This window comes from Mesocricetus auratus, unplaced genomic scaffold, assembly GCF_017639785.1.
Source record: "Mesocricetus auratus isolate SY011 unplaced genomic scaffold, BCM_Maur_2.0 Super-Scaffold_100041, whole genome shotgun sequence".
In the NCBI taxonomy this organism is placed as follows: Eukaryota; Metazoa; Chordata; class Mammalia; order Rodentia; family Cricetidae; genus Mesocricetus; species Mesocricetus auratus.
Window position 1 is genome coordinate 9,021,418 of NW_024429218.1, and position 26,676 is coordinate 9,048,093.

Sequence of the window (26,676 nt, forward strand, 5' to 3'; positions counted from 1 at the left end):
GGTTGTGTTAAGTTGGTGGAGTTCTGGAAGTTGGTCCTAGCTGCGAGAAGTGGGTGACTGTCAGGGACCTCCAGCCATCAGTTAGCTAGGCTGTATCACATACTCATAGAGAAGATGTGACACTAAGACCACCCTGCCACCCCTTCTGACATAAAGCAAATTCCAAGAAACAGGCCTGCAGTTTATCTGTCAGTTAAAGAGTAGCTTAACTGGAAAACTACAAGGTCCTCAGGAGACAGGCCTGAGCAGTAGTAAATTGTAATAGATAGGATCAGACCCTGCTGTCAGGTTAGCAAACAACATAGAAGATCCTACCCCTGACCTCTTGCCCTGTAGATAAGGTAGCCAGGCAACACAGCAGACCACCTCTTCCACTGACCTCTTGCCCCTTCAGCTCCAAGTACACCTTCCCCCTTTCCCTCCTCAGTTCTCCTTTATAAATCCCTTTGGGATGAAATAAAGTTGTTGCCTTGATCGGAATCCTGTCTTGGCGTCCATTCCTGTATCCCCTGTCCTCCATCTTTCTCCTCGGTGTCTACCAGACCCACGTTGAATGTCCTGCGGGTCGGGACAGGTGACTGAGGGATTGCTCTGGAAAGATCGTTTGGTCCCCCTCTATTATATGAGGCTCTCTGCCTCCCAGCTACCATGATATGAACGCACATCCCTGCCCTCCCATTCACTTGTATCATGTACTGCCTTGATATGAACACACATCCCTGCCCTCCCATTCACTTGTATCATGTACTGCCTTGATATGAACACACATCCCTGCCCTCCCATTCACTTGTATCATGTACTGCCTTGCCACAGACTGGGAGACATTGCAGCCACTCAGCCATGGACTTTAGCCTAAACCATGAGCCAAAATAAACTCTTACATTTTCCCCCTTCTACTGTTTGTCATGGCAACAACAACAGAAACAAAGACTACAGCACGGTCTTATAGAGTCCATGCCCCACGTAAAATCGGAACATACGAAATCACCTTCACGTACAACCGCGGCTTTCAAAGTGAGTAGCGTTCAGCATCCCCCTAGCAATTGCTAGTATGACAAGAATTCATTTGTAGGAGGCAGAATCTCTCTGTCTTTGGATGCGTTGTGTGAACAATGGGAGAAGGTTTACCCCCTTCTAATATATTCTAGTGCACGCTACCACATTGCCATGAAATTACTAAAACAATAGTAGTTCAAATCACACTGCAGCTGAAGACTGTTTGATGAAATCTGGATCTCCCCCTGACTTTAACAGAACTATGAAGTAGATGGGAAGCCAAGAAACATGAATGCAAATCTTGGTTCTGTCTTTGAATAGCTTCCTGAGCTTAGAAAATTTATTTTAAAATAAGGAAATCATATTGGAGGTGGTTCTAATTCAGTGTCTAAATACCATATATGGGGTCACAGTTGATTATCACAGCATAAACTGAATCTAGCTATGTTTTTTTTTCTTTCCCCAGAATATCAGAATAAACAGTCCAGGAAAAGTCTTATCACCTTATTTTTTCCTTCAGAAAAAATACCCAGATTTTAAACACGCTGTCTAGATTTATACAGTGAGGTAGAGTTTGGGTTTAAAACGATTTTTTGGAACCTCCCTCCACACACAAATAATTAACTTCTACTAGGAGTTTACTTAGTTACCAATAATATGTGAGCATTATGCCAGTTTGTCCACACTAACTTCAGTTCCAAGGTGGCTGCAGAGTGTCCTAATTACCCAGAATAACGACAACGGGGCTTGCAACCCCACATGGATTGGCTACATATAAAAGGGTGATTATTAGCAGGTTTTTAATTTTTTTTACATATTAGAATCAACTGTCCTACATCATCACTGCCATTAACCAAATGCTACTACACTTCTGTGAATACAATCTATTATTTGAAAATAGCTCCATTGGTGATCGGAACCAGGCACCGGTACAGTATGATCCTCCTTCTCCTAGCTTACTGTAGATCAGTCACCACCCTTCCTCCCTGACACTAGACCTAAAGCTACTACAGTCTCATTTTTGTACTATTTAGCACACCATGAATATTGCATCTGAAGGTTCTGTTATCGCTGTCTTCAGCACTTATTTTAAGGATAAACTGAGAACTCTTGAGCAAATTGGGAGCATGGGGCTGGGGTGGGGGAAAGGGAAAGGGGAGGGAGGTAAGAAAAAGAGAGGGTGAGAAGAGGAGGGGGAGGAGAACAAGAGGGATCAGAAAGACTGAGACAGGGGAGGAACAGAGGAGAGCAAGAAAGGAGATACCTCAATAGAGGGAGCCAGGATAGGTTTAAAGAGAAATCTGGCACTAGGGAAATGTTCAGAGAGTCACAAAGATGACCCCTACTAAGAATCTAGGCACTAGTGGAGAGGCCGCCTTTGATGCCTTCCCCTATAATGAGACTGATGACTACGTTAATTGCCATCCTAGAACCTTCATCCAGTGGCTGACTGGAAGCAGAAGCAGAGCACCCACAGCTAAGCACTGAGACATACTCCTGGAATCCAGTTGTAGACAGGGAGGAGGAATGAGCAGAGGAGTCAAGATCTTGCTGGAGAAACCTACAGAACTAGCTGACCTGACCTAGTAAGAACACAAGGACCCCAGTAGCAAATCTGGGGAACCAGCATTGGACCAAACCAAGCCCTCTGAATGTGGGTGCTAGTTAGGTGGCCTGGGCAGTCTATGCAACCTCTAACAGTGGAACCACTATTTATGCCTAGTGCAAAAATGGACTTTGGGAGCCCGTTCCTTATGGAGGGATACTATTTTAGCCCAGAAACACAGAAGAGGGCCTAGGCCCTCCCCCAAATGATGTGACAGATTTTGATGATTCCCCCATGGGAGGCCTCATCATCCTTGGGGAACAGGTGGGGGATGGGTTAGGAGGGTTGGTCGAGGACATAGGAGGATGGGAAGGAGAGGGAACGGGGAGATTGATATGTAAAATGATTGTTTCTAAAGAAAAAATAATATATAAAAATAAACTAATGTTCTATTTCTCATCACATCCCAGGAATATTTTTCATATTTCTGTATTAAATCCAATATTTGTTATATTTTTTCTATGCATACAGCTCTCCAGTTCTGAAGGACCATGTTCATTGTTCCCTTGGAGCTTGACTTTAGCTTTTTTTGCACTCCTAAGAATGCACTGATAGGATTTCTTACTCTGAATCATCTATTTATGCCTCAAACAAACCAAAATTTATTGTGGAGAATATGTCCCAACTGTGGAAATCTGTCTGATTTGTTTTACTAATGTATTATTCTAGCTAATGATAATTCACTATTGGAAAATGTCTTATTTTTTACACCTCTCCGGTAAACTTGCTGAACTCTCTAATAAATTTTAGTGGTATGTTGTTCTGCATGGCTTTCATCTACAAATTATGAAATTTTATATTCTCTTCTTCTTTACATTTTTTTTTTGGTTTTTCAAGACAGGGTTTCTCTGTGGCTTTGGAGGCTGTCCTGGAACTAGCTCTTGTAGACCAGGCTGGCCTCGAACTCACAGAGCTCTGCCTGCCTGTGCCTCCCGAGTGCTGGGATTGAAGGCGTGCGCCACCAACGCCCGGCTTTCTTTACATTTTTGTACTTGTTGCTAATCGTTATCAGTGGATCTACTAGCAAATAATAGTCTTCATATTAAAAATGTAGAATCTAAAGTGAAACCCAAGTTCACCCCCATTTCTACCACTTTCTGTCTGGGAGCACTCATCAGGTCACCTGAACAGTGTTCTTAAGTTAAGTGCATGAAATTAGCCCTCGTGAGTTGAGAGAGTTTATTAAGGTCTTTGGCACTATGGAGGAGAAAGAAATGTATGGAAATATTTACCAAATGGGTTAAGAATGAAAGATTCACAGCCCAGTCTTGGAAGCTTTTAGAAATGTTCCCCTAGGAAGCCTAAAGACCACTGGATCAGGTGTGTGTTAGGCAGAAGAACCAGACATATGCCAGGAGAACAAGATGTTGCATGAAATAATCCATGCCCAGAGAGGGGTGCATGCTCAGAGAGGGGTGCATGCTCAGAGAGGGGTGTATGCCCAGAGAGGGGTGCATGCTCAGAGAGGGGTGCATGCTCAGAGAGGGGTGCATGCCCAGAGAGGGGTGCATGCTCAGAGAGGGGTGTATGCCCAGAGAGGGGTGCATGCTCAGAGAGGGGTGCATGCCCAGAGAGGGGTGCATGCTCAGAGAGGGGTGCATGCTCAGAGAGGGGTGCATGCTCAGAGAGGGGTGTATGCCCAGAGAGGGGTGCATGCTCAGAGAGGGGTGCATGCTCAGAGAGGGGTGCATGCTCAGAGAGGGGTGTATGCCCAGAGAGGGGTGCATGCCCAGAGAGGGGTGCATGCCCAGAGAGGGGTGCATGCTCAGAGAGGGGTGCATGCTCAGAGAGGGGTGCATGCTCAGAGAGGGGTGTATGCTCAGAGAGGGGTGTATGCCCAGAGAGGGGTGTATGCCCAGAGAGGGGTGTATGCCCAGAGAGGGGTGCATGCTCAGAGAGGGGTGCATGCTCAGAGAGGGGTGTATGCCCAGAGAGGGGTGTATGCCCAGAGAGGGGTGCATGCTCAGAGAGGGGTGCATGCTCAGAGAGGGGTGTATGCTCAGAGAGGGGTGTATGCCCAGAGAGGGGTGTATGCCCAGAGAGGGGTGTATGCCCAGAGAGGGGTGCATGCTCAGAGAGGGGTGCATGTCCAGAGAGGGGTGTATGCCCAGAGAGGGGTGTATGCCCAGAGAGGGGTGCATGCTCAGAGAGGGGTGCATGCTCAGAGAGGGGTGTATGCCCAGAGAGGGGTGTATGCCCAGAGAGGGGTGCATGCTCAGAGAGGGGTGCATGCTCAGAGAGGGGTGTATGCCCAGAGAGGGGTGCATGCCCAGAGAGGGGTGCATGCTCAGAGAGGGGTGCATGCTCAGCGAGGGGTGTATGCCCAGAGAGGGGTGCATGCCCAGAGAGGGGTGCATGCTCAGAGAGGGGTGCATGCTCAGAGAGGGGTGCATGCTCAGAGAGGGGTGTATGCTCAGAGAGGGGTGTATGCCCAGAGAGGGGTGTATGCCCAGAGAGGGGTGTATGCCCAGAGAGGGGTGCATGCTCAGAGAGGGGTGCATGCTCAGAGAGGGGTGTATGCCCAGAGAGGGGTGTATGCCCAGAGAGGGGTGCATGCTCAGAGAGGGGTGCATGCTCAGCGAGGGGTGTATGCCCAGAGAGGGGTGCATGCTCAGCGAGGGGTGCATGCCCAGAGAGGGGTGCATGCTCAGAGAGGGGTGCATGTCCAGAGAAGGGTGCATGTCCAGTAAAAGGTGCATGCTCAGAGAGGGGTGCATGCCCTTATTCCTGGATGGGAAAGGAAACAATTTGTGTAAAGTCATTCATTTTACACAAAGAATACTCAACTCTAGATACACAACTATTAGCCTCTCCATTATATAATACATCTCTGGAGAGTTTCACGGTCACTTGTGTCTGTTACATACCCTGGCAAAGAACCCTGAACAAGGACACAACAGTGCACAGGCAGTTTTACAGCAGAACTTCTGCCCTGCTATTAGTATTCCAGAATTAGAATCTTTGGCTTGTAGGTCTATGTGGTAAATAACAGTGGCTGGGGTTAAGAAAGGCCAAGGTTAATAAGATAAATATATTCATGCCAAGTCAAGCAAAGATATCAGCAAAACCATGTCTCAGGCTTCTTCACAAGCAACCACTAAGACATTGCTTTACAAGAGTAGTGTTTAAAACTATGAAATACAGATTTGTAAATCTAATCATTAGACTCACACTTAGAAGTGATATAATAATACTAAGACTATATTTGATTTTTTTTTATTTTTGAGAGGAGACACAAGATAAAATATATGCTAACAGTGTATATATTTTTTAAACTTCTCTTATCCTCTTATGCTAAATTGTTTCTAAAATACTTGGCAACTAGAATTAAGAAAACAAAAAGACTCCTGTTTGAATGAATTTAAAGATTGGAGTGTGTCGTATTTCAGTTCCTTTCATTTACAAAAACGTTTTCTTTGAAATTGCAAAATTGCCCACTCTAAACCTTAAAAACAAGGCATAAAATATTAAACACTCCTGGGTTGGTTCTGATAGGTTTCCTCAATTCTAAAACATTCACATTTCTAATAACAAATCCAAGTATTTTACATGTATTCTGGGTCAAATCAGCCTCCAAGGAAACTTCATTTCACTAGTTGACCCTGAAAATAGCGAGTATGTTGGGAAGAACTCTCAACAACCACATGATCTGATCAGGGATAATTCACACTGAGTCAAGTCTAGCTGAACGCGTTTTCTCAGACACTTAGCTCTTGTAGGCAAGGTGGCAGGTATATAAGGATTCACTGTCCCCCCAGGGTCAGCCCTTCCAATCATCATCACAGCTCTAATCATCCTGTGTACCTGAGAGGAGAAGCTACATGAATACATTTCTATTAAATTAAGTATGAGCTGAAGCTTTTTCCATGCATACAGTTCTGAAACAAAAAAGTCAACAACAAAAATACGTGCTCCATTACAGTTTATGTTGTAACACAAGAAGACAATTGTTCACAAGTCCTTAAATAAATCTCACGTAGTCCAGTTACTTTTTATGAACATAAATAAAGCTATAAAAACTGAATATTTCTCTGCACCTTATCAATCACTCAAACATGAACAGATATTGCTTCTGAGTTGGTATCTGAACAAGTTCACTTATAAATTGGTATCTGAATAAGTTTCATTGTTGCCACTTGCATCATGAGATACCGTCTAACTTTTAGAAACCTGAAAGCTAGCCCTGTGTTTCCAATTCCAACGGACCTTTTGAGTTTCAGAAATATTACCAACTGGGCTGTGTTAGACTGCAACAGAGGTACAGAGGGGTGGAGCAGGGACTGCTCCTAGCACACAGTTTGAAGATTGCCAATTACAGAACTCTCTGTATAAATGGAGCACTTGAGTCAAGCCCAAAGGAGGCAACCAAGAGTGGGCACATCTCCGATAAGAGAATTCTAGGCAAAAAATAACAGCAAGTGCAAAGGTTCTTAGGCAAGAGCACAGCATTATGGCTGACAAGTAGAAAAGGTATCTGTATTAATAAATTAGTGAACCATGAAAAAGAGGAATAGATAAGATACTAAGGGTACCAGAATTGTAATTGACTTTGGTTTTTACTTAGAGGAGAAAACAGAGGAAGACGTTGAAAAGAACCCTTTGTGGAATGTAATTTCCAGAAATAGCTACCATAAAGCAATGGCTTCCAGCCTGTGGTTATGCATGTCAGTCTACTCATCAAGAGATGATGTCTATATCCTCTAATACTGAGTAGACGATGGCCTTATAAGTTCTTTTCCCCCAGAAGAATGATAAAAGTGTGTCGATCAAAACTGAATTCCCAGTCCTTACTTACTGGCAGCTTCTACTTCCTGTCTTACAGGTGTTGAACATTATGTAAAGTGGACATGGGCTCCCACTCCTAACCCAAAAGCTTCTACAACTGATACCCATTTGCAAAGGAAAAGGTTAGTTTTATTCAATTGTTATATCTAACACACTTAACAGCAGGTCATATAGTCAACTCAATATGAACTCAGTGGTATTTCTGTAGATGTTTTGTTTCATATTGCTTTGTTTGGGCATTTTGGGTCTTAGTGGTCTTTGGCTTGTATATTATAGTCTCCAATGTTGTGTTTCTATGGGTCTTATATGTGTGTGTTTCTTGTGTCTTTACTTTTAAGAAAGTTCTGATTTGTGGTGTTTGGCTTGTTTGTTTGCCTGTCTGTTTGCTTTGTAAGGAAAGAAAGAGAGTTGAGCTGGGTGGGGGAAGAGGTGCAATGGATCTAAGAGCAGAAACCAGGAGAAGAATACATTGTAAAAAGCATTTTTTTCAACTAAAATCAACAATGAAACAAACCCTGAAATTCTCAAATCCACACGATGTCAGGACATTTCACCCAGCCAGGGGGAAAAGCTTTGTGGAGAACAACCAAGTCAATCAAGCATAGGACCAGCAACAGATATGATGCTCTATACAGATGACCTTGTGACCATAAGGGACCCACACTGCTGAGGATGTTGGTATTGAAGGAGAGGAGAAAGCATCACCACTGTCCCTTATCCAAATCTTTAACCCCAAGACAATATTTTTTTAAAATTTTATAACACTAAGTTTATGGTAGCAATTTATATAGCAATTAATTATAGTAAAATTGATAGATCAAGTAGTAGACAGCTAAGACAAGACAAAGACACTGTTAGTAAAGACTGGTGAGGTGGTGATGTCTTTGTCCTGGTGCCTAAAGAAAGGACAACTCATGCTACATTACACTACAGAATGTTATTGGAAGCTTTGTGGCCTACAATAATATTGAACGAACAAAATAGACTTCTGAAAGTGACCATTGGGTGAATTTAGCTGCTTAGACTGAATACAGGGCCAGAGATATACTAAAGTTTCAAGCTGGCTGTGATGGGCCATCATTGTAATTACAACACTGGAGAGTCAGAGCAGGTTGATCAAGACCAGTCTAGCATGAACTACATGATGTTCTATTTCAGAAACAACATACTTGCCAAGTTAGAAATAAAACTGATTTTCCTATTTTCCTCCTTGCTTATCTAGACAGCAACAAATTCTCAAAGAAACATATGGTCTTGGGTCAAAGATCAAATTTGAGGTTCACTAGAACAACATAACTTCAGGTTAAAGATCAAGTCACTTGTATATCTGAATCTCTTTTTAAGGCCTGAGAAAGTTTTAAGGTTACATCTTGCAATCTTGCTAGCTGGTCTAAAGAGCTCCAAAACACCTTATGGGCTCTCTCTTTGACATTCTGATTCATAGACAAAGTAAAGGGATGCCAGACTGGGGAGTTGTACTTAGAATTTTTTTTTCTCAATGGAATGGACATTAATATAAACTTAAAGGAAACCCCAAAGTTTTAAAGATATTTAACCTTAAACGCAAAAACAGAATACTAGCAATTACATAAAGAGTGTACAGGCAGCCTAAGCCTAAAAGAAGGAAGTATACAACTTAATTGAAAATGTGAGCTATTTTGTAGGGAAAGAAGAGAAAAGGCCCAAGGAGCCAAATATCCAGAGTGAAGCCAAAAGCCAAAGGAACTATTCTCTGGTATTTACCACTTTAATTGGTTGCTTGAACCTGGGAGAACAAGGCCTAAATATGAAGCAGACTAAAGTCTCATGCAATGGCCAACTTTATTCAGAGCATTGGACAGTTTATACTATGAGGGTTATGAGGAGACACCTGAATAAAGTATACAAATACAAGGATGAGCTACACGTGGCAAAAACCTGCATTGCTATAGAAGCATATGAATAAGAACAGCTGAAGAAAACTCACTCCTATCTGCCAAACCTGGGAAGGGTACAAAAGTACATTCCAAGAATAATTCTGTGCTCTGAAGAAACTGAGATTACAAGTCTTATTTTAATGGAGTTTTCTCACATTCACTCAGAATTGCCTTTACCGGGCTCCATCCTTGGACTGTGTTCTAACACTCTGGGAACAAATCTGAGCTTTTTTAATCAGACACACTTTCTGCTTTGAGGGCCGAGAGAAATGAGGAAACAGGCCTGGTTTGCTTTAGAATTGCTATGGACTCCTGGCTATCACAGCCTTTCTTCTCCTTGATTGTAAATGGAGCTAACTATTGTTAATTGTTCTGTTTATATCATACCACTGTGCATTGGAGACAGGAGAAAGTGGCTGTCTTTTTAGGTCAGAGATCTTAGCACTCAGGAAACAAACAGCATATGAAATATATGTATTCATAATTTAAAGATCTAATTTAAAAGCTTCAAGCCTGAGCTACAGACAGTGACTTAGTAAGCCATAGGCAGGAGATGGCAAAGAGGCTCAAAGTCCATCATTACTATCATTTAGATATTGGATGCCATTCAAAGGCATGGCTAAGTAATCTGGTCGCAAAGTCAGAGTGGGCATGAGAAAAACAGTAACTTAAATATAACTCATACATACTTACTTGTTGGTTATTTACAGAACTTAAAGGATGGAGTTGTCACCAAATAGCATAGGAAGGACTCTGGGACAGGTAGATTAAGGAATAAAGTTGAGAATCTAATGTATTAAACATCTAATCGGGGATGATGGACAGACTTTGAATATGAGTCTGGAGTTCATGCAGTAGGTCATGACTAGAGGCATAAACTTATGAGTCATCAGCCCTTGAAAGCATTAAAATCCATGAGTCAGGATGAGATCACCAGGAGAGGAAGCCCAAGTAGAGACCAAGTTTAAGGACCCAGCACTCAGACTTTCTTATATCTGCATATTGAGAAGTAAACAACTAGTTAAAGAGTGAAACAGTTGATGGTGAGGTAATACAAAGGTAAGGATGGTGTTAGGGTAGGGAAGGACACAAGCGAGGAACCACAAGTCCTAGCCTGTGGAGGTAACTATTCCTAGATTCTTTGAATCTTTAGCAGTTGAGGTTCACTTTCAGAGAAGTGGGCATGCTGTGTGGAGCAGTTTCCTCACAGATGCGAACCATCTGTCTTCCAGGGGCTCTCCTTAAGATAAAAAGGAAACAACTTAAAAGCTTCAGGAAATCCCTGAAGCTCACCAGACTCTTTAGGCTCTTCCCTCCCAGAATAAACAATTAAGACTATAGAGAGTTACTCTAAGAAAAGTCTAGCTGCAAAACAGATTAGACCAGCTGCCTGGAAGAAGCAGAAACTATGTGTAGTACCTGGAAGAGGCTCAGTTCAACTGAGCTACCTGGAAAGGGCACTCTTCAGCCCTTTGAGTTGAGTAGGCTGTCACCTTTTGTTGAGATTTTGTGAGCTGTCACCCATGTTGAAGTGAGCTTCGGTAGTGTAGCTGTCTTTGAGTGATTTTTGCTTCTATAAGTAACCCCTTACCTATATTTCTGTAAGTAATCTCAATCTTAAGAAGTGGGATTTTGGCAGTATGTATAGTTTGGGCAGTTGTGAGCTTCATATCTGGCAAGAGTAGGTGTGTGTGTGTGTGTGTGTGTGTGTGTGTGTGTGTGTGTGTGTGTGTGTTGCATCTCCACAGGAGAAGTCTTCTCACAAAACAGCATAAAATTCCAGTTTGTACAAAAGAGTCTAAGAATAGGGAAACTTCAGCTAAGTTTGAGATTTTTCTATATGGTAGGATAAATACCAGCTATGGTGGAAAGAAATATAACAAAAAACATCAGGCTATTTTTTTTCTTAAAAGGAAAATTAGGACACATGCAATAGGAAAGGTCCATTAGGAAGAAAGAAGGCAGGGAAAGATGGAGAGAAAGGGTATCTAGAATAGAGCTATGTCCTTGAGTGAAAATAGGCAAAAGACTGTGTACTTAAATTAGCTACTTGAAATTCTGGATGATTTCTTTAGCTCTAATTTGTCCTTTCCATCAATAATTCGATCCCAGATGATTTTCCTAAAATATTGATCTCATTGCCTTATATGACTTCTCTGTCCCCTACTTCCAAATAGCCTTGTTTAGCTGTTAAACTCTTGGGTGATGTGGTTAGCTCTTAGTGAAGTTAATACAAATCAACCCTGTAGCCAGCTCTTGGCTAGGCATAAAGAATACACTGTCCTATTGGTGTATGTGTGTGTGTGTGTGTGTGTGTGTGTGTGTGTGTTCAAGCCTGAGTGTGCACATGTATGTGGAAATCAGAGATGAATATCAGATATCTTCTTCAATCATTTTCCACCTTGTTTTTTGAAACAACATTTCTCACTGAACACAGCACTCAAGGATTCACCTAGACATAACATTTGAAGTATGATGGATGGCAAATACATGGAAGAGTAGAGGCTACATGGTGGGAGCTAGGTCTATGGGATTTGATGAGAAAGCATTATGTATTCAAGTCCTACAGGCACTCAGTTCTATTAGTCACCAGGGGACCCTCCACAGCAATCAAACTAGATTCTTTCATGCCCCTACTCTGCCTGATAATCCAGAAGCTTTCTCCCCCCAAGGGGGTATGAAGATAAGACTGAACTAGATCAGAGCTCTCTTGAGTATCCTATGACGTGATAAAGGGGAGGAAGGCACAAGGTTCTAAAGGAACTAAAAAGCCACACCTACTGTGTACAAAGGAGCCTTAATTCTCCTTTCCCTTTACCCTTTTCATGATTACCTTTCTCTTCTTTTGCAAAGAAAGACACACCCCTTTCCCACCCAGAGTCTCACCAAGTACCTTGATGCTCCAGGGGAAATGCTCATATAGAAAAATGGCTCTAATCAAAGCATTGACATTTTTGTCTTGCCCACTGCTTGTCGGTATTCCCAATATGAACTTAGTTTTATGCCTAGTTCTTACTTATTAAAAGTCCTCATGCTTTTTGAGTTATGCATTAAGAATATTAAAAACAGCCCCAAAGGAGTAGTTTTGAATAAAAAATGTGTTAATGATAATAATTAGTTTTAATTTCATGTACTTATTTTTGTTATATAGAGGTAAAAACAAAAGTTGGAAACAATAGGGCTGGAGAAAGGATTGTTCAGTTACTGAGTATTTGCCTACAGGCCTGAAAACCTGAATTTGACCCCAGAACATACATCTCAAAAAAGTGATATAATCTGACCAATGCTGGCAGAAGAGGGCAGATCTCTACAGCTTACTGGTCAACCAGCCCATCCCTACTAATGAATTCCAGGCCTATGAAAATGCTGTCTCAAGAGAAAATAAATGATGGATGCCTGAAGAATTACCTACCCCCAACACACACACACACACATACACACACACACACACACACACACACACACACACACACACACCTATATCTAACATAAACACAAAACAAAATTAGAAAAACATACATTTAACTATGAAGATTTTCAATGAAGGGAATGTTCCTTGGTCATCTCAGAGCTTAGTCATGAGTTCTCAAGGGCTGTTTTGTTTTGTACATTTCAGGTAGAAAGTATAAGAGTAAACCATCTATCAAGAAATATGACTCAGTGTTATTGAACAACAAGGACTTCTCAGGGCCTCTTTCTGTGTCACAACAATGAAAACAGCTCCCTTCCCCCACCAATTCTGTATTCATCCATTCCCCCAGCACCACCCTTGATCATTTTCAGTTTCTGTTTCTTCATTTGGCAAGATCATCTATATCATCTTTCTAATGTGTTCTGCAGCCTCTGAATACATAGAAAAAATGAACATTTAGAGAAAGCACACATATTTACACTCAGATACATAGATCACCATCACATTGCTTCTCTGTAGTGCTCTACCCATCGGTGGGATAAAACACTTAAAGCCCATGCACACAAGCACTCTAGCTCCAGGAAAATGTGTATAGACATGGACAATAGAAATAACTAAATACCCTCACTTCTCTAATCTGACCCCAGCACTGGATACCTTTCACTCAATTAACTTTTAGTATCCTTGTGTATGTATGCACAATGGAGTAGGAGGCACATGTGTGAGGTCAGAGGGCAACTTCATGGATTGGGTTCTCTTTCAACATTTACATGGGCTCCATGGTTTGAACTCAAGTCTCAGGCTTATGTGGCCAGCTTCTTGACTCCACAAGTCACTTTGCTGGCCTGAAGGAACACTTTAGAAAGATAGCATTGTTTAATATAAAGCAAAATCATTACTCAAATGATGATGGCCAATGCCAGCTTCCTGGCACAGACTTGTGTTTTTATTTCTCATTGCACTGAACATAAAGTGTATGAAACCCACAAAACACAGCATTGATAGAGTCAGTCTTAACCTCAGCTGGATCCTAAGTAGGCCAATGTCTCCCTAGCTGGACCCTACTCCACATGGTCAATGTCTCCCTAGCTGGACCCTACTCCACATGGTCAATGTCTCCTTAGCTGGACCCTGCTCTACATGGTCAACGTCTCCCTAGCTGGACCCTACTCACATGGACAATGTCTCCCTAGCTGGACCCTACTCCACATGGCCAACGTTTCCCTAGCTGGACCCTACTCCACATGGTCAATGTCTCCTTAGCTGGACCCTGCTCTACATGGTCAACATCTCTCTAGCTGGACCCTACTCCACATGGACAATGTCTCCCTAGCTGGACCCTACTCCACATGGACAATGTCTCCCTAGCTGGACTGTACCCCACATGGACAATGTCTCCCTAGCTGGACCCTACTCCACATGGACAATGTCTCCCTACCTGGATCCTACTCACATGGACAATGTCTCCCTAGCTGGACTCTACTCCACATGGACAATGTCTCCCTAGCTGGGTCCTACTCCACATGGACAATGTCTCCCTAGCTGGGTCCTACTCCACATGGACAATGTCTCCCTAGCTGGATCCAACTCCACATGGACAGTGTCTTCCTAGCTGGACTCTACTCCACATGGACAATGTCTCCCTAGCTGGATCCTACCCACATGGACAATGTCTCCCTAGCTGGACTGTACCCCACATGGACAATGTCTCCCTAGCTGGACCCTACTCCACATGGATAATGTCTCCCTAGCTGGATCCTACTCACATGGACAATGTCTCCCTACCTGGATCCTACTCCACATGGACAGTGTCTCCCTAGCTGGACCCTACCCACATGGACAATGTCTCCCTAGCTGGACCCTACCCACATGGACAATGTCTCCCTACCTGGATCCTACTCACATGGACAATGTCTCCCTAGCTGGACTGTACCCCACATGGACAATGTCTCCCTAGCTGGACTCTACTCCACATGGACAATGTCTCCCTAGCTGGATCCTACTCCACATGGACAATGTCTCCCTAGCTGGACCCTACTCACATGGACAACGTCTCCCTAGCTGGACTCTACTCCACATGGACAATGTCTCCCTAGCTGGACCCTACTCACATGGACAACGTCTCCCTAGCTGGACTGTACCCCACATGGACAATGTCTCCCTAGCTGGACCCTACTCCACATGGACAATGTCTCCCTAGCTGGACCCTACTCACATGGACAACGTCTCCCTAGCTGGACTCTACTCCACATGGACAATGTCTCCCTAGCTGGATCCTACTCCACATGGAAGGGTGCAGCACCACTCTTTCCCTTTTTCATACAGTAGGAATAAACACGGAATGCATTAGAATTCAATGGGGCTGTGCCTATGACCCGCCAACATGGTGCGGGAGGCACCAAAGCCTTCTGGTTAGTTACTTTCAGGTTCACATTTGATTCCTTCTGAAAACGTTGTTAAACAATTTTTACTTCAGTATCTCAAGTCAGGCTAACCTTGCTTTTCTATTCAATAAAATCCAAATACAGTTTAAAATAGCCCTACACACACACACACATACACACACACACACACACACACACAAACCTATAAGATATGTAAATAAATGCATATACACATGCGTATGTCATTTGGACATTAGCTAGCTGAAACACAAAACAGAACAATTATCATTTAATTGTATTCCAGTTCTCCCACTAGTTTTGTCTCAACACCTCTAGAGAATTTTTTCCCATCAAGCAAAGGTATCACTAGCCACATGAAATGTTGAGTTGTAGCCATCTCTTGCTGTTGCCAGAACCACTGAACAGAGGCATGTAAGAGCTAATATTGAGGCAAGAGAGGGAACATGGTTCCTTGCCAAGCCTACCACATTAGGCCTTCTAAAGAAGCCATCGCAAAGATCAGCCATCGCATCCTCAGCCTTGATGTAATGGGAGAAACTTCTTCTCTATTCTCTCTTTGAGTCCTACCTTCCTACTTGGATGGATGGAATGACAAGTGGAGGGATTCAGATATAGAAATCAATCCAGATTTGTTCATTATGAGTTATTATCACAAAACATATATATATATGTATATATATATACATACATTAGGGCAGACATTTTCATTCAGGAACCTTAAATTTCTCTAAGGAAATTAATTATGTGACTATAATCTTTAAATATACAATTAATAATGTCAGCTACAGAAGTAATTTGAAACTAAAAGTCTATCATCACAACATTGGCCCAAATGAAATAGTAATTGTCACTGTAAAACTGTGGAAAATAATTCAATGGGAATAATTCATTCTTTATCAGCATTGCAATCTGAGGTCTGTCTGGGTTGGAAGAGGTCAGCCCTCCCAAGCCCTGTTTCTTTGCATAAGTTATTGAGTTAGTTTACATACTGATTACTCTATGTACTATTATTTATATTTACTGGGTGCTACATATGTCCAATTATGACACTTTCTAAACATGTGTATACTTAGGACAATATTTGGAGCTTAGAATTTAAACTGTTGGCCGTTACTTGTGTTCCTATGGGAAATTTGGGTTATGAACTGAAGACAGTGTCTCCTGTGTTGTCATCAACTAGTGTTCAGAAGAATAGTTACACAAAAAATGAAAGCAGAGACATCCAGAAGAAACCAGACAGAGGTCTAAAGTCTACAAAGTTTCAAAAGGCTTGTATAGGACACCCGTTTATAGAGCTGATTAGCCTGCAAACATTTCCCTCATGAAAATCTACAAATTTCTGTAGAGTTCTTTTTTCAATTCTCCTGAAATTCCCAAAGAGCAGCACACCTTGGCTGGAGTCTTTACCAAGGTCAAAATTCTTTAGTCTCCAAATTCTGTTTCAATAATCTTAAGTCATTTTTTAACTTTAAAATTAGTTTGTAAAATTTTGTGCCACTGACAAATTTTATAGCATGCAATACAGTTACTGACATTTCCTATAATTGGAACAAGATTTAAATAAGAAGGTAGCATAGTATTTTTCCTTAAACCCACCAGCAATCTATTGGAAAATTCCAACCAGAAGCTGTTTTCCCACCACACTGTAAAGCTACCCCCAGCAATAATATCCAACCTGTGCAAAGCTTGTCAGAGACCACAGCTGGGGCAAACCTACCCACTATCATGCTTCTAAACAGATCACAAGGCAAGGGGACCCATGCGAGTCAGACTGCAAATTCCCAGAGGAGAAAAGAGAAGCATAGCATCAGGGCATGCAGACACACTTAAAACATGCCTGAAGCACTTTCTGATGCTTTGACGTTTTAAGTAAAACTCCTAGCTTTATTATTTTTTCACCCTAAAAGCCTCAAATGACTATCGCCGGGTCTCTTGTCCTTTACTTCTATTGACGTTCCTTCTGGAGTAGCTTACTTTCTTACAAAGCCTCCCCCCCCCGTCGCCCCCCCCCCGCCAGGTTTCCTCGGTAATCCTCTAAATTATTCAGTGTTCATGAGGATCTAACTTGCAGCCTCCACACAGAAAGATGGCTAATCTTACTAATCTGATGATTTACCAAATCAACTTGGAGAACCCAGCCAGTTCAATCTGACCTCCCTCCCCTGTTAAAGCAAAAGGGTGAATGATAGTCACTGGAAGAGACCTGCCAATAGTGAGAGTATCAGAAATCAATTTAAAATCATCCTTGGAAAACAGTTACAGTCACTTTGTTTCCATTTCCACTCTGACTCTGCTAAGACTCAGGGACCTGCATGGTTTGCAGTGTTTACACTGCGTAACCTTAAATGCAGGAGCTAGAGACATTCTTCTGAGCTTTGCATTCTTGCAGTCTCAACACCACTTGAAAAAGTTAGCCGGGTTTTCATCTAAAACCCCCGTGAGTACGGATTTGATTTCAGGACAATTTTCCAGCATCGCTTCCCTTCCATCTGGCATTACAGACAGACAACTAAGCTTCAGGTGATTCGAGTTAAGTTGTTCGCTAGCACAGACCCAGGTCTATGACCATCTCTGCACATTTCTTTCCCTAGAAGACGCATCTTCATCAAGGAAGAGGTGATATTTGCAAAGGGGGAGAGAGAGTCCAAACACGCATCCATTCACGAGGGCCGGCGGAAGTTTGGAAAGGGAATGTGGCAAGGAGAGAAGCGCTGGTACCTTTCCTGACCTCTCTGAGCTCAGTTAGACGGAGAACTCAGCCTTCCAAGCTTCAGGATCCAGTCTTCGTCCAACTCTCCAGCTGGGCGGGGGCAGACAGACGCGTTGCTCCCCGTGGGCCTGCCCTGGCCAGGTCCCTGCAGCGCGGAGCGAAGTGCACCTCAAACTGCGGGGCTCAGCGAGCTGGAGAGGCTCGCAAGAGGACCGGGGAGGATGTAGAGGAGAACCCCGGAGAAGAACCGCTGGACAGAAGGAAAACACTCTGCATACAGTGCCACTGAGTACTGAAGCCTCGGTCAAGAGGGCGGGGCGGTTTGGCCCACAGCTGGTGGGGAGAAGGGTGCCTGAGCAGAGCCAGAGCTGGGAGGGGCCCCGGGCGTAGGCTTTCGGGAAAAATTCCATTGTTGATCCACCACCACCTCCTAATCTGTACCTCCATCGAGTTCTGGCTGCAGGGTGCGAAGTGGCAGCCAGTGTGAGCAATCGAGGTAAGAGGGGCGAATCAGCTGGGGTTTCCCCGGTTTCCCTGTGTGCTTTCCAGCTCGGGAGTCCCAACACCAGCTAAAAGAAAAGTGAAAGAAAAAGAGTCCAAGCTGAGGCGGAGATCAACATCCTGGAGGAGGCTGCGGGAGGGGCACCCGCTCCTGGGCCACCTCACCAGGTGCCCGCTGGATTCTGCCGCTGTCAGGCCCCCAGGGCGCAGAACCTGAAGGGCAACTGAGAGTAGGGAGCAATGCCGGCCCCCATGGGCAGTTGGCCACAGCCTCTGTGTGTCCTGGAACGCCTTGGCCTTCTGTGAAGTCTCCAGGAGCTGGCCTGAGTTCAGTTTACAGCAACTGGCCTTGCAGGGAGGCTGGAAGGCTACCCCCAGAAAATCCCAGAGACCTGGAGTCAGCCTGCACCGGGAGGATTGGGTCTGGAATGGGCGGTCCTCCAGAGCAACCCTTGACCTGCTGCAGACTCCGCAAAAGGGAAGTTTCTGAACTCTTCATACTAGACGCTATCTGGGAAACTTTTGACTAGGACAGTAAACTTCCACTAAATGGACCCCTTTTGGATTACTTTTCCAGCCTGATGTAGTCGAGTGAAAACATTGCACTTGTCTTTAACCAGGCGTGGTTACAGCAGTGTCTTTAAATTAGAATTTGGGAATGGCTGTACCAATGAGGAGTCAACTACATGTCCAGCAGGGGAGCCTCAGGTCTCAGCTCTGCAGTATGAATCACTGAAAAGCTCCAGTGGCTTGTGTTACCCAGAGCTTTTAAGACAGGCAGGAGAGATTGATGAGGCCCCCTGGCGATGAGTTGAAAACGCAGCTAAGTTCCCTTTGTATCATTTAAAAAAAAAAGGTGAAACTAAAATATTCGAATGCTTAAATATTAATTGCCCGGCATCCCACATAAAAGCATTTTTATGAGAAGTATGCTTTCACAAACTTACCTTACATCACATCAAGTTTTCTATTTGAAACAAGGACTAATAGACACTTTGGTAACAATCGCTTTACATGTTACTATAATCATCATCATTTTTACAACCATGTAAAAATTTACTACCATTATAAAATATGTTTAAAGAAATGTAAGAATCTGACTGGAGAAATGACTCTGAGGCTCAGAGCGCTTGTTGCTCTTGCAGAGGACTGAAGTTCCATTCCCAGGACCCTCCTGATACGGTTCACAAACACCTGTGACTCCTGCTACGGAGGATCCAAGTGCTCAGGCCTCCTGAGGGACCTGTACTTACACACACACACACACACACACACACACACAGACACACGGATAAATAAATTTGTTAACAAATCAAAATGGAGGAAATCATTTTCTGTACATAACAATATAATGAATTTTCTTGGATAAGGCCAATGACTTTCAATCCCAGTCACTTTTTCATCACCGTAAGCTGAAGCATACTCTGAGAACAGGCCTGAGGCTGGATTGAATTCCATCACAGGGATGTGACAACAATGAACACCCCAGCATTTGAGCTACACAGAGGTGAACAAGTAGGTCTACACCTCTAGCCTCAACTTGGACTACTTGCTACAGAGTTTTGTCTACTCTTGTAAAGGCTATTCCTCTTACACCTCCCTTGATGTCTTCATGGCTTCTGTGTATTCTATAACTGGTAGAAGAATCACATGGCTAACAGTAATATATTTCATGAACCCCACCCAGTACCTCCTAGCAGGGCCAGATGTTACTGCCACCAGAAGACACAATATGTCCCAAACTGTCCTCATCTGTTCATGAGCTCTACTGAGGCAGCTGCTTTCAGTAGAACTTCACCAGCCCTGAGATCCAGGCCGTGCTGGCACTCCTCAGGACTCATCAGGCACCCCTGCCTGACAATACACTTTCATACCTCAGCAGCCACCACCATGGGTTAAATGTTCTGAACCATGGAGAATTTCTGAAAGACATTATTCAACCAGGGAGCATTGCTTCATGAGTTGAACTTCAAAGAGTGATTTGAGTCCATCAAAGAAATAAGACTGGGCTGTAAGTACTGCCTCCATATATCTATAGATATATACTCCACAGATAACATGCCGCAAACTCTGGACTGAGATGCTGAATGATATGTGAACCATTTATACATGTTTTTGGTTAAAAAAAATCACACCAATAGCAATAAAGTCAAATGGAACATTGTAGCCACAGGACTCATTGTGTTCTAGGGCCTCTCAAATATGTAGGGCAAATTTGTTTTCTTAATTACAGATAAAAAAGGAAGTTTTTAATTAGTAATGAGTGTCTGCAATCCAATGACATTCACTTTGCAGCATAATTTGTTTTTGTTTTATTCCACTCAAACAGAAAATTCTAATATATGCAACTTGTATCTTTACTTGCCACAGGCTGTTTGGCAAGATATTGAAAATTACTCACACCAATGAGCAAGTAAATTCCACCACACAAATTAAAAGAAAAGACCAAGATTGATGGGATAATCTTAAAATTGCCTTGAGAGAATTTTGACAATTACAACATGAAAAGGGCTGAAAACCAGCTAACTGAGAAGCACGGAAGGGGCCATAAGAATGATTTTCAGAAGGTGAACAAGGAAATCAGAGTTTAGTAAGTTAAATAAAATACTTGATTGTTTTCCAAAGATTAACTTTGTTACCTTTAAAATAAATTACTAGATGGGTGTGGTGGTTCCCACCCACCTGCCAGCACTTAGGATTCTGAGACCATGAGTTCAGTGCTTCCCTGGGCTACCCAATAAGACAGACTCTGTCCCCCTCTCCCACGCCATGCAAAAAAAAAAAAAAAAAAAAAAAAAGAATGAAATGACTTAACTATTATTTCCACAGATTTTTTTTTAGCAAAAGAGGAAGAAGTTAAATGTTAGCTCATATGATTTAATGAATCAGCCCATAGCAGTGGCCTTACTTACAGTCCCCCTAAGGGTAAGTTAGTTACAGAGCGCAAATACATTGGTCCTTGGAAAGCAGCTTGTCCCATCTCTGGTTTCCTTGACTGTAAGCTGAAAATGTGCAGACTTGAAAGGTGCAGTGATCCCCCTCCCCCTCCCCTTCTCTCCTCCCCCCCAGTAAGGAACTTCTCTTGCTTGTCACGATGGGCTAAGTTTTTAAACATCTTGGGCACTGTGAGAAGTGATCTGTGCTGCCCTTGCTTCTGTATATCTTACGACGTATTTCTGGCCCTGTGTTATTTCTTGATTATTTTTAGTTTGATTTCACACACTAATGGGGTACATACACTGTAAAATTCTGTGACTTCATACAAATAAGCACAGGTGTTAGGACACATGGGCTTGCGGCAACATTTTATAAATTGGGGCAGAGGGGGATTATTCTGTATTTGTTTCTCTCTTACTCTTTTGTTCAATTTTTTTTGAATTTTGGGAGACATAGGTCTTTTTCCCATTCACCTCATGTCCCATGGCAGTTGACTCCTGCAGGAGGTCTTGAACTTAAGCAGTCTGGCTCGAGAACCTGTTTCTATGTTCTGTTTCTTCTAGACTGATAACTACACTCCACTGCTTCTGAAACACAGGTTGGAGAGGAAATAACCCAGGGTCTCTGGGGGAGTTTAGCCACTAGGAGGGAGGATGCTCATCATTTACCTTGAATTCCTTCCTGCTGAGCTCTTTGTGCTTCTATAATGAAAGTGCCCTGAAGATTGCAGCCCTGCTACAAACATAGGTCATTTGAATAAAGTGATTGACAGCAGGCTGGCAGAGAGTTAGTGACGTTAAAACCACAAAATCAAAGGCACACAGGTTGCTGCTAGCTCTTAGTCAGATAGGCAACTGTGTTGAAGTGTGGTATCTGGGTGTATCCATGGCAAAGTATGAGATGACACCTGGTTCAAGGTGGAGATGAATAGACAAGAATGTATTTCATACATCTCAAAATACATGTAAACTTAAAGGAATTGCTATACAGTAGGAGGGAAAAGTGGAAGCTAATTCATTTGATAACAGACCTATTCTGAACAGGCTTCTACAATTGACCTTCTCAATCAGAATCTAGTGCAAAACACATAAATTGCCCGGCTTAGATTTCTCACTTGAGCATATAAAGGCACATTACTTTAATTCTCTGCATCACATATACTTGTTGACCATAACAAACACACATGAAATTATTGTCTGACTTATTTTCTTACATTTATTCATTAGTTGAGGGTGGAGCATGACTGTAAATTTTAAAACTATGAAACTAACTGCACATTAGTTAAGATTCTCTAGATTGGTCCTCAGCCTTCCTAATGCTGGGACACTTTAATACAGTTCCTCCTGTTGTGGTGACCCCCCCAACCATAAAAATTATTGTTGTGGGCACTTCATAACCATAATTTTGCGACTGTCACGCATCGTACTGTAAATATTATTTTGGAGCTAGAGGTTTACCGAAGGTGTCAGGCTCCATGGGTTGAGAACTGCTGCTCTAGAGGGACAGAAAGGATGGAATCTATTTGTGAGGACACTATCAGATTGACTTACACAGACATGAATCCAACAGCAGCTGTCTTCCCATCAGAGAGGCTGAGATGGTAGTAGCTGCTCAGCGTACTATGCTGAATGCCTGCCTCAGCTAGCCCAGCCTGCCTCTTGAGATCTTAATGTTCCTGGAATGCCACTCATCTTTAATCAGTGATGAAAGGCCAAAGAAGCTAAGAGCTTAAGTCAGTAAGGAATTGCAGCAGCTGCTGCAGCAATTAAGATAAATGAAGTGGTCAGAACAATGGGAAAGCAACAGAAAGGCAGTCAGATGAAAAGCAAGGAAGGTGCCACACTCAGGTGGCTCCTCCCACTTCAAACACCCTTACAGTGTTGGTCAGAGATATCTAGACTATAGATCTTATTTCTCTAGAGACACAAGATTTAATAGAGTGGCTTACAGGCTGTGGTCTGACTGTTTCAACAGCAGCTGTCTCCCAGTGAAAAATCCGATAATCCAATCGTCATTCAATCTAGGAGTCTGGATGTCTCCGTGGGTTTTCAGTATATGTCAGAATCCCAGCAAAGGAAGGGCAATGCCAGTGAAGGAATGGGCTTGGCCGTGAGAGTGAGGGCAAGCAGGAAAGAGCCAGAGCTTCCTTCCTTCATGCCCTGTGTACGAGTGTGGCTCAGATTGAACATGGGTCTCCCCGCCTCAGATGAGTCAATCCAAAAAACCCAAAAATCCCCCTCACAGATGTGCCCAGCCACTTGGATTTTAGTTAACTGCAGATCAAGTTGACAATCAAGAACTGCTATCCCAGAGACTCGCCTCTTTGTCAACTCCAGATCAAGCTGAAAACCAAAATGAAACATTAAAATGATTTTTTTTTAAATCACAAGTGAAATTCTTCAAGGTAGAGATTTTTTTTAAGAACAAAACTCTGGAGCACAGAAAACAGAAACAAAAATATACAAATGGATTCTATTAAACTCACAATCTTCTGGATAGGAAAATCAACCAGCACATTAAAGAAATAACACACAGATTTGGAGAAAATACTTGTAAAATAGCCATCTTAGAAGGGGTCAGTAACCAAAATGTCCAACTCAATATCAATAGATCAGAAATCCAAATTCCTACTTTTGAATAAATATGTATCAGATTAGAATTCTTTTCAAAGAAGAAGCATAAATGGCCAAGAAGTATGTGAAAACAAAAGGTTCTATATCTCTAAAAAATCAGGCAAGCACAAATTTGACCACAATGAAGTATTACCTGATGTCAGTAGGAATGGCTATTGCTAAAAAGACAAAAGATAATAGTTTTAAGTGAGGGTACAGATGAGTGGAGAACTTTGCACTCTATTGGTGTAAAAGTGAATTATTATACCCGTTGTGGAATAAATACAAAATTCCTTAAAAACACAACATAACCATCATGTGACCCAGCAACCCTGCTCATGGGTGTACACAAAGACATTGAATCCATCTGAGAAAGAGGTGTCTCCAGTCTTTGGTTTCTCACCTCTCTGTTGGCATTACTAAGAAATGGAAGTAGACCAGTGATGCACATGTAAAGAAAACGTGGTGCGCACCATGGGAAAACATTCACCCTCTCTACAAGTATGAGGCCTTGTCACTTGCCACAAAATGAATAGAAGCAGAGTCCATTTCATTCTGTAAAATGAGCTAGGCAAAGGAGGACAAACATTGTCTGATGCTACTCATGCGAGGAGTCTAGTAACCTCACCTAGAAATAGAAACTAAAATGATGGTTGCTAGATATTGGGGGATGAAACTGGGACAGGGAAAAAGGAAAAGTCATAGATAATGAGTTACAGTAAAAGGGAAAAAAGACTTTCTGATAGTCACTATCGCAGTGATAACCATAGCTGATGATAACATCGTTTATGTGTACTTAAAAAACTATAATACATGACTTTGAAAGTTTTGCCATGAAAAAGTGGTTAGTGGTTTAAGAGAGGAGATTAACGTATTTAATTTAATTTAAATATTATGTAGTGAACATATATATTCATATGTATATGTATGTGTGTATGTAGGTATTTGTGTATCTCAAACATCATGTGGCACATCTGTGATGATTTAAATGAGGAATATTCCACAGGCTTGCACATTTAAACAGTTGCTTCCCAGTTGGTGGCAAAGATTTGGAAGGTTGTGGAGTTTTTAGGAGGGGAGTCTCACTGGAGAACACACCTCACTGGGTGAGCTGTGAAGCATTTTTATACTGCTCCCACCCCTGCTTCCTGTGGACAGGTGAAATGTCATCAGCCATCTTCTTGTTCCAGCAGCCACGCCAGACCTTCCCCCACCCAAGATGGATCCTACCCTTCAGAAACCACAAACTAACTAGAACCCATCTTCCCTCAGTTGCTTCTGGTCATGGTGTTTTGTCACAGAAACAGAAGAGTAATCAATGTCATTACGATGTGTAGTTTGCATGTATCAATTAAAAGTAAAGAGTTAGTATGATGGCACATGCTTTGATTTGGTCATTTACCAGTTTAAGTCTGAGAGTCACTAGAAGCCACCACCAGTGGTAATAAGAACAGATTTTTTTAATTTAACTTAATAAAAATAGATATCAAATCCTGTGGAAATAAAGGCTGGTGGTAAATAGCATTGCTTTCTTATAAAATTTGGTAGTGAATTAAAAGATTAAAAAGAGTCATTCTGAAGCAGCTGAAAGAGCATGTTCAATTGGAGGAGGCGATGTAGCATTTGAATTCTTAGCCAAACAAAACAGAAAATATGCTACTTTCCAAGCAGACATTAAAATCTTTACTGTTGGTGCATAGGAGAGAAACTCACACAAACACTCAGCCTTCATTTCCCTGAAAAGTGGCTTTCAAAGGAGAGGCCTACATTTTTATCGTGTTTGCAGCATGAATTAGAAATGAGATTACAGGGCATAAATTCAAAATCTTAAGTTTGCAAAGTTGGCTTTTGTGATCAAACATAGTAAAAACATAAAGACATGCCATAAGAATCCATGCTTTGTATTTGAAGACACCTCGATCCATACATAAATATTCAAACTAGGGTAAAGAAGTCATAACAATAGTTTGTACATCTCTCCACACATCTGTCTCCATGTTTCCCTTTTAAAATCTCCCCTCATTTCTATTTATACGTAAGCATATTTGAGAAGATCTGTAGAATAGAAATAGGCTTTTGAAAGACCGCAACTAAATTGATCACAGCATTTTTCTACCTTTCCTGATTGCTACCTCTGTCCAGCCAAGACCGCAGAGCGAGATATGTAAGCATAATCCTTTCTTTCCAAAGACATTGCCCCATAGACGCTTTACTTATTTAAATTTCTCTACAATAGTATCATATACACAGATAATTACAGTATATTATCTTTGTTGAATTCAATGCAGATTGTGTGTGGAAATAACATAAAGAACTATTTCCTAAATTATGCTTAATGTTTCACTACAGTGCACAGATTTTTATATTCTCTCTTGGAGGCAATACTAGTTAACAGTCACAGAAAAAGCACCCAATTAAAACAATTTTGTGATATTACTTCAAATGTAATTGTGAATCATTTCTCTTCCAGATGCCCAGAGTTCATTCAGCTCATAACTGTATTGCTGGGTCATTTATGAACTCAAACTACAATTTTTAATGTAAAGCCAAAAGTCATGTCCAGATGAACTTTTAAAGAATTGGCCATAAAATTTGATACCCACCTCATTATCTTTGAACATATTTTTTTTTGCACCTACAATTTCCCTTAGCTTTATTGTCAAGTACAGTAAGGACAGTGATGTTTCTTTTCAGTAAAACATTTTCCATATGTACTTTTAAATTAACCACTTCTTAGTCTGTGAGAATTTCACACACGCATATGATGAAATCAACCTATACATGCCTTTTCCCATT

At 42.1% G+C, this 26,676-nt stretch overlaps 1 protein-coding gene across 3 annotated transcripts in view; it reads right to left on the reverse strand.

Moving 5' to 3' along the window:
- Il15 (interleukin 15) overlaps window positions 1–18,841 on the reverse strand; it is a 70,653-nt gene extending 51,812 nt beyond the window's left edge. The window contains exon 1 of one of the 3 annotated variants that reach the window (XM_040734841.1): window positions 18,272–18,841. The gene's annotated coding sequence lies outside the window, so the exon portion shown is untranslated. Of the gene's footprint in view, window positions 1–17,838; window positions 17,982–18,271 lie in introns of those variants that run through there. The other 2 variants (XM_021231611.2, XM_005077725.4) reach the window with 2 other exon arrangements.
- Between the last annotated feature and the right edge of the window lie 7,835 nt (window positions 18,842–26,676).